This window comes from Urocitellus parryii, chromosome 1 (assembly GCF_045843805.1).
Source record: "Urocitellus parryii isolate mUroPar1 chromosome 1, mUroPar1.hap1, whole genome shotgun sequence".
Classification (NCBI taxonomy): domain Eukaryota; kingdom Metazoa; phylum Chordata; class Mammalia; order Rodentia; family Sciuridae; genus Urocitellus; species Urocitellus parryii.
The window spans coordinates 199,094,831-199,102,951 of record NC_135531.1 but is presented as its reverse complement, the minus strand read 5'-3'; positions in this window follow the sequence as shown (position 1 = coordinate 199,102,951).

Sequence of the window (8,121 nt, the reverse complement as noted above, 5' to 3'; positions counted from 1 at the left end):
CAAGGAGGAAATTAAAAAATTCCTAGAGTTAAATGAAAACACAGACACAACATATCGGAATCTATGGGACACATTGAAAGCAGTTCTAAGAGGAAAATTCATTGCTTGGAGTTCATTCCTCAAAAAAAGAAAAAACCAACAAATAAATGATCTCATACTTCATCTCAAAATCCTAGAAAAAGAAGAGCAAAACAACAGCAAAAGAAGTAGAAGGCAAGAAATAATTAAAATCAGAGCTGAAATTAATGAAATTGAAACAAAAGAAACAATTGAAAAAATTGACAAAACTAAAAGCTGGTTCTTTGAAAAAATAAATAAAATTGACAGACCCTTAGCCATGCTAACGAAGAGAAGAAGAGAGAGAACCCAAATTACTAGCATACGGGATGAAAAAGGCAATATCACAACAGACACTTCAGAAATACAGAAGATAATCAGAAATTACTTTGAATCCTTATAGTCCAATAAAATAGAAGATAGTGAAGGCATAGATAAATTCCTTGAGTCCTATGATCTGCCCAGATTGAGCCAGGAGGATATAGACAACCTAAACAGACCAATAACAATAGAGGAAATAGAAGAAACCATCAAAAGACTACCAACTAAGAAAAGCCCAGGACCGGATGGGTATACAGCAGAGTTTTACAAAACCTTTAAAGAGGAACTAACACCAATACTTTTCAAGCTATTTCAGGAAATAGAAAAAGAGGGAGAACTTCCAAATTCATTCTACGAAGCCAACATCACCCTGATTCCGAAACCAGACAAAGACACATCAAAGAAGGAAAACTACAGACCAATATCTCTAATGAACCTTGACGCAAAAATCCTCAATAAAATTCTGGCGAATCGGATTCAAATACATATCAAAAAAATTATACATCATGATCAAGTAGGATTCATCCCTGGGATGCAAGGCTGGTTTAATATACGGAAATCAATAAATGTTATTCACCACATCAATAGACTTAAAAATAAGAACCATATGATCATCTCAATAGATGCAGAAAAAGCATTCGACAAAGTACAGCATCCCTTTATGTTCAAAACGCTAGAAAAATTAGGGATAACAGGATCATACCTCAACATTGTAAAAGCAATCTATGATAAGCCACAGGCCAGCATCATTCTGAATGGAGAAAAATTGAAGGCATTCCCTCTAAGATCTGGTACAAGACAGGGATGCCCTCTCTCACCACTTCTGTTCAACATAGTCCTCGAAACACTGGCCAGAGCAATTAGACAGTCAAAAGAAATTAAAGGCATAAAAATAGGAAAAGAAGAACTTAAATTATCACTATTTGCAGATGATATGATTCTATACCTAGCAGACCCAAAAGAGTCTACAAAGAAGCTATTAGAGCTAATAAATGAATTCAGCAAAGTGGCAGGATATAAGATCAACACGCATAAATCAAAGGCGTTCCTGTATATGAGCGACAAATCCTCTGAAACGGAAATGAGGACAACTACTCCATTCACAATATCCCCCCAAAAAATAAAATACTTGGGAATCAACCTAACAAAAGAGGTGAAAGATTTATACAATGAAAATTACAGAACCCTAAAGAAAGACATAGAAGAAGACCTTAGAAGATGGAAAAACATACCCTGCTCATGGATAGGCAGAACTAACATCATCAAAATGGCGATATTACCAAAAGTTCTCTATAAGTTCAATGCAATGCCAATCAAAATCCCAACAGCATATCTTGTAGAAATAGATAAAAGAATCATGAAATACATATGGAATAATAAAAGACCCAGAATAGCAAAAACAATACTAAGCAGGAAGTGTGAATCAGGCGGTATAGCGATACCAGACTTCAAGCTATACTACAGAGCAATAGTAACAAAAACAGCATGGTACTGGTACCAAAACAGGCGGGTGGACCAATGGTACAGAATAGAGGACACAGTAACTAATCCACAAAACTACAACTATCTTATTTTTGATAAAGGGGCTAAAAGCATGCAATGGAGGAAGGATAGCATCTTCAACAAATGGTGCTGGGAAAACTGGAAATCCATTTGCACCAAAATGAATCTGAATCCCTATCTCTCGCCGTGCACAAAAGTTAACTCAAAATGGATCAAGGAGCTTGATATTAAATCAGAGACACGGCATCTGATAGAAGAAAAAGTTGGTTATGATCTACACGCTGTGGGATGGGGCTCCAAATTCCTCAATAGGACACCCATAGCGCTAGAGTTAACAAATAGAATCAACAAATGGGACTTACTCAAACTAAAAAGTTTTTTCTCAGCAAAAGAAACAATAAGAGAGATAAATAGGGAGCCTACATCCTGGGAACAAATCTTTACTCCACACACTTCAGATAGAGCCCTAATAACCAGAATATACAAAGAACTCAAAAAATTAGACAATAAGATAACAAATAACCCAATCAATAAATGGGCCAAGGACCTGAACAGACACTTCTCAGAGGAGGACATACAATCAATCAACAAGTACATGAAAAAATGCTCACCATCGCTAGCAGTCAGAGAAATGCAAATCAAAACTACCCTAAGATACCATCTCACTCCAGTAAGACTGGCAGCCATTCGGAAGTCAAACAACAATAAGTGCTGGAGAGGATGCGGGGAAAAGGGCACTCTTGTTCATTGCTGGTGGGACTGCAAATTGGTGCAGCCAATTTGGAAAGCAGTATGGAGATTTCTCGGAAAGCTGGGAATGGAACCACCATTTGACCCAGCTATTCCCCTTCTCGGTCTATTCCCTAAAGCCCTAACAAGAGCATGCTACAGGGACACTGCTACATCGATGTTCATAGCAGCTCAATTCACGATAGCAAGACTGTGGAACCAGCCTAGATGCCCTTCAATAGATGAATGGATAAAAAAAATGTGGCATTTATACACTATGGAGTATTACTCTGCATTAAAAAATGACAAAATTATAGAATTTGGAGGGAAATGGATGGCATTAGAGCAGATTATGCTAAGTGAAGCTAGTCAATCTTTAAAAAACAAATACCAAATGACTCCTTTGATATAAGGGGTGTAAACAAGGACAGGGTAGGGACGAAGAGCTTGAGAAGAATATGTACAGTAAACAGGGATGAGAGATGGGAGGGAAAGGGAGTGAGAAGGGAAATTGCATGGAAATGGAAGGCGATCCTCAGGGTTATACAAAATGTCATATAAGAGGTAAGGAGGGGTAAGTCAAGAGAATACAAATGGAAGACATGATTTACAGTAGAAGGGGTAGAGAGAGAAAAGGGGAGGGGAGGGGAGGGGAGGGGAGGGGGGATAGTAGACAATAGGACAGACAGCAGAATACATCAGACACTAGAAAGGCAATATGTCAATCAATGGAAGGGTAACTGATGTGATACAGCAATTTGTATACGGGGTAAAAGCGGGAGTTCATAATCCACATGAATCAAACCGTGTAATATGATGTATTAAGAACTATGTAATGTTATGAACGACCAATAAAAAAAAAAAAAAAAAAAAAAAGAATCTGTCTCCTGAGAGGTATTAATGTATTAAAAAAAAGAATCTCAACTGGGAAATTCGACCATGATATTTGTTGAGGTTATAAATTGATTATTGGGGAAGATGAATAGACTTATCTATTCTAGTCATTTAATTTTTTCTGCCTTTCAAGTAAACAATTGACATATTCCTTATCAGCCATAATTCATTAATTTATAGAATTATCTTATTTGATAATGAATGAATGAATGCATGAATCTATAGAGGAGTCCAATGCATATTCAAAAGTAAAATTTTATTAAATATTATTTTAAATGTAAATAAAAATCTGAGGCCTAGTCACTGACTGCCTTGAGAAAAGATAAGACTTTAGAGTACAAAGAAATGAACCATTTAAATGAATAAATGGCTTGCTACTCTCTTATACCTTATAATGAAAAGTACCAATATCTTCATGTTCTATATTCCTGTTTCAACCTTGGGAATCTTTTACTACAAGGTCTGTATTGTGGACAAAATATCCTAAATATTTCATGAAAAAGATTGCTTTTCCTGAATGAATGCAACTTTAGCCTTAAAAAGTAATAGTTTAATCAGTTAAAATATGTCCAATCTTCTAGTATAGTAAATGTAGGGCAGTATTTGATATAGTTTTTCTTCATATTTTCTTTGGGAGGCAAAACTAATTTACATGACAGAATAAAGAATATTTAAATGCTAAATTAAACAGCATGGAATTAATTACACTGCATTAGAACTCTCGTATATTTAGTAAAGGGGTACTCCCATGGAGATTGGGGACTGTGTAAGAGGCATATCATCTATTTGATAACCATGTCAGGAAGTCCCTTTTCCTAGACTTTTGAAGGAAAAGAGGAAATATAAGAAACAATATAAGTAAACATTTTCTTTCAACTTTGAACCGGAAGGATATTAAAAACTAAAAAAATTCTGTATCATTTTAAACCATTTTTCAGTCATGTTCTCAGATGAATTTCCTATGAAAAGGCTTTGGAAGCCTAATGTGCCCAGTAAAGAGAAAGAAGGTGGAAGAAGCACTGTTTGTGTCAAGGATGCTGCCTGAGAGTACTGCTATCCTTCAACATGGTTTTATTTAGTTATTACAACTCTCTCTGTGTAAATGACATTTAGGATTATTTAAGATTATGTTGTAATCCTTTTAATCCTTAGTGCTTTAAATTTCAGGCTAAACACCAAAGAGCAAACTAGCACTTAGGAAGAATGTTTAAAGCATGTGATTTGAACATAAATCTTTTTATTCACTTCTTCCCTGATGAAGACCTAGTGTTGCTCTTAAGTTCACTGAGAAAACTTGTACCACAGTTCATTACAAATCACTTGGTTGCTAAATGTTTTATCAAGCAACAAATTTGTGATGGTCCTTGACAGTTATGCTTTCTGCAGAATTAAGCAAAAGTTAGCAGCAATGAACATTTACTAATTTGACTTAGAATTTGTGTTGAATTTATAACACAAAGTATCTTTCTGTGTTTGTGCATGTGTATGTGTGTATGTGTGTGTGTGTGTGTGTATACATAAATGCTCACTTTACTAAACTCAAGTATTAGATGCGTGTATACACATACACACATACATTATACACACAATATATATATATATTTACACATACTTATTTTAACATGTTATAACATTACTATATATTCCTTTGTACAGAAGTTAACAGTAATTTTAAAAATACATCACTTTTTATTAAGTATTATCAATTGGATCAAAGATGGTTCTGTTACAAAGTAGGTAGGTGTTCTTGAATTCAGCAAAAGAGCAACATTTTGATTTGATTGACCAAAAGTTCTTAAATACTAAAACCTAGTCATTAATGTTGTCACTGTAATGTCAACATGTGCCAATCAAATAAGGCTGAATTCACACAATGAGTTTGATAGGACTTTGACTATGAAGGAAATATAGCCTTTAATACAAAGAAAAAATGAACAAATATCCAAGCAGCATATAGAAACAAATGAAGCTAGTGAAATCTTCCAACATGTGTGTGTATGTGTGTGTGTGTGTGTGTGTGTGTGTGTGTGTGTGTTTATGTGTGTGTATGTGTATTTGAGACAAATGTGTGCCCATGTGGCTTTCAATTATCTCAGGCACTCGAAATTTTTTGTTTGTTTTTGTATTCATTTTAAGTTGGACTTCTCTGCAGACACTGTAATTATGTGACATATAATTGCTAATCCATCACCTTTCTAAAGACAGATTTCAAATTTTAAATTATTTCTAATTTTGCACTTCTTTGATTTTTCTTGAACTAAAAATCTCAATAGTCATTTGCTATCTGTAATCTATAATTCATAGACTGAGATTGAACACCAAGCCTAATTCAAACTTGGAATTTTAAAGCTATTTCTGATGTAGCGCATCAGCTGAAGCTCTGATGGTCTTTTTGTCAGGAAGAAACACTTCATTATTCTTAAGGTAATGAAACCCCTGCACACACACACTTCAACATCCACCAATGCCTTAATACCATGTTTTTGAGATATAATAGTGTTTATTCTGATCATTTGAGAGTTAGACCAGCTAATGTATCTAATCAAATATTGATGTAAGTCATCTAGATTTAGCTCTCTGGCAAATTCTTCCCAATGCTTTTTTGTTAACAGAACTACAAAAGCTGTTTATATTGTTCCTCGAAAGGCTTACTCTCATAGCTTGTATCTATGGATACATACTAGTAAATTTTACTTAAGTTTGTACATTTTGGTGATGAAATATTTTAGCATTACCAGAAACCTAATGATTCATCCATAAAGAATAAAGCAGAAAACAAAACTTGAATCATTTTTAAGCTTTGCTCATTCTTTTGTTTCTCCAAAGGATCTAAGACCATATGCATATAATCACCGAGGTCCCATGAATTGTTCAGTTACACTACAAACAATGCTAGCTACTGAGATTTTCATTCCCCAAAAGTTACAAAAAATGAGAATAATTTAAATTTTTTGGAAGTATCTATATTTAGAAATGTGGAAAGTAAGGAAAATTACAAATTGAGATATTTAGTGATATTCATGAAATCTTATGATTTTATATTCCACTAGTATAAGCAATTTTATTGTATAACTATGCTTACTATACCCATAAACCTTTTTCTTCTTGTAGCCCTGTATACATGATGTATAGATGACTGTCAACATCAATCGTGACCATTCACAAGGTCAACAGGATAGTTTAGCCCATTTTCAAAAGTTTCTATCATTCAAGATTTATGTCCATAAATTTGAATTTAATGTATTTCTTTTACAACTATGGTGATGAGGATGCTAAAATCACAATACTTATGAAGACTACAACACTTAGCATACCTGATCCTCTAGGTTGTTATACAGATTATGATTATAATCTTCAAAATTATTATTTATAGCAGATTAACAAAAAGAGCAAGAGTGGAGAAAGAATATATCACTGATATACCATTGCTCACTTTAAAGCAAATTTATTTCTCCTATTTTAATCTCACAAACCACTTTTTCATCACTCTTGGGATTAGACCATTGATTTCTGGGTGTGTTGGGCTGTCCAGATAGTTTGCCTGCCTTCCTGCCTTTCCTCTTTCCTCCTGTCTTTTAAATTTTATTTTTATTAAAAAATAATAATTGTATATATTCTCTCAATTTCATTTCTTTTTGGTAATAAAATATCTCTTCACCTAAGTAGAATAAAAACTAGAACCAAAAAAAAATATTCCAGAATATGACAAAAATTGTTGGTTTCTTTTAAAAATCTAAATGGTCCCAAATTAGTTGGCCATACCTGAATTACTATTTGGAAAAAGCAGCCTATACTGGAAAAGAGTATTTTTCCCCTCTAGTAAGAATGTAGGTATCAAATTTCACCTATCTATAAGATACATACTATAAGACTCCATATATTAATCTCACCACAAAATTTAAGAACAGAAGAATTTACTTTTCTTCAAGAACCTGATTGTTGTTAAAAGATACTTTATGAAAAAGTGCAATAATCTGGCTCCATTGGCTGCTAAATGATATAAAATGTGAAATATGCTTATAAAGTTATGGGTTATTTTAGAAATATAAAAGTTAAATTTCATTTAAAAGTGTAAAAAATATTAACCTCTATATTCTCAAATTATTAATTGCCAAAGAAAACCATGCCATATGATGTAGTTTGGTAACATATGTGAAAAAATTACCAATTTCTATTCTTTCAAGGATTTCATCTGGTTCTTTCCATTCAATGGAATATAATTATAATTTTTAACCACAGTGTTTTTTTTTCCAAAAACTTTATGCAATGTAAAATGATATAATTTTCATAGCTGTTCAGCTCTCTTCATCCTCACTACTTACACTGGTGAATGTAATTAATGACCAGAAGACAGTTGTGACAATGAATCAAAATAGTTTGTAATTAGTGAATCTTCATTTATGTACATTTGAAAATTTGACAACATATCTATTTAAGTAAAGCATTCTAGGTTGGAACTCCAAACAGCTATCAAATTCATTTCAAAATTCAATGGCCTATGTGTAAAGCTAATCAAAATCAACATGCAACATGTATTTTGTGTTTAGATAGCAACCAGACACCAGGGAAAAACAAAAAACAAACCAAAGATTCAACAAGGAAGAGAAGTCAGTCTTT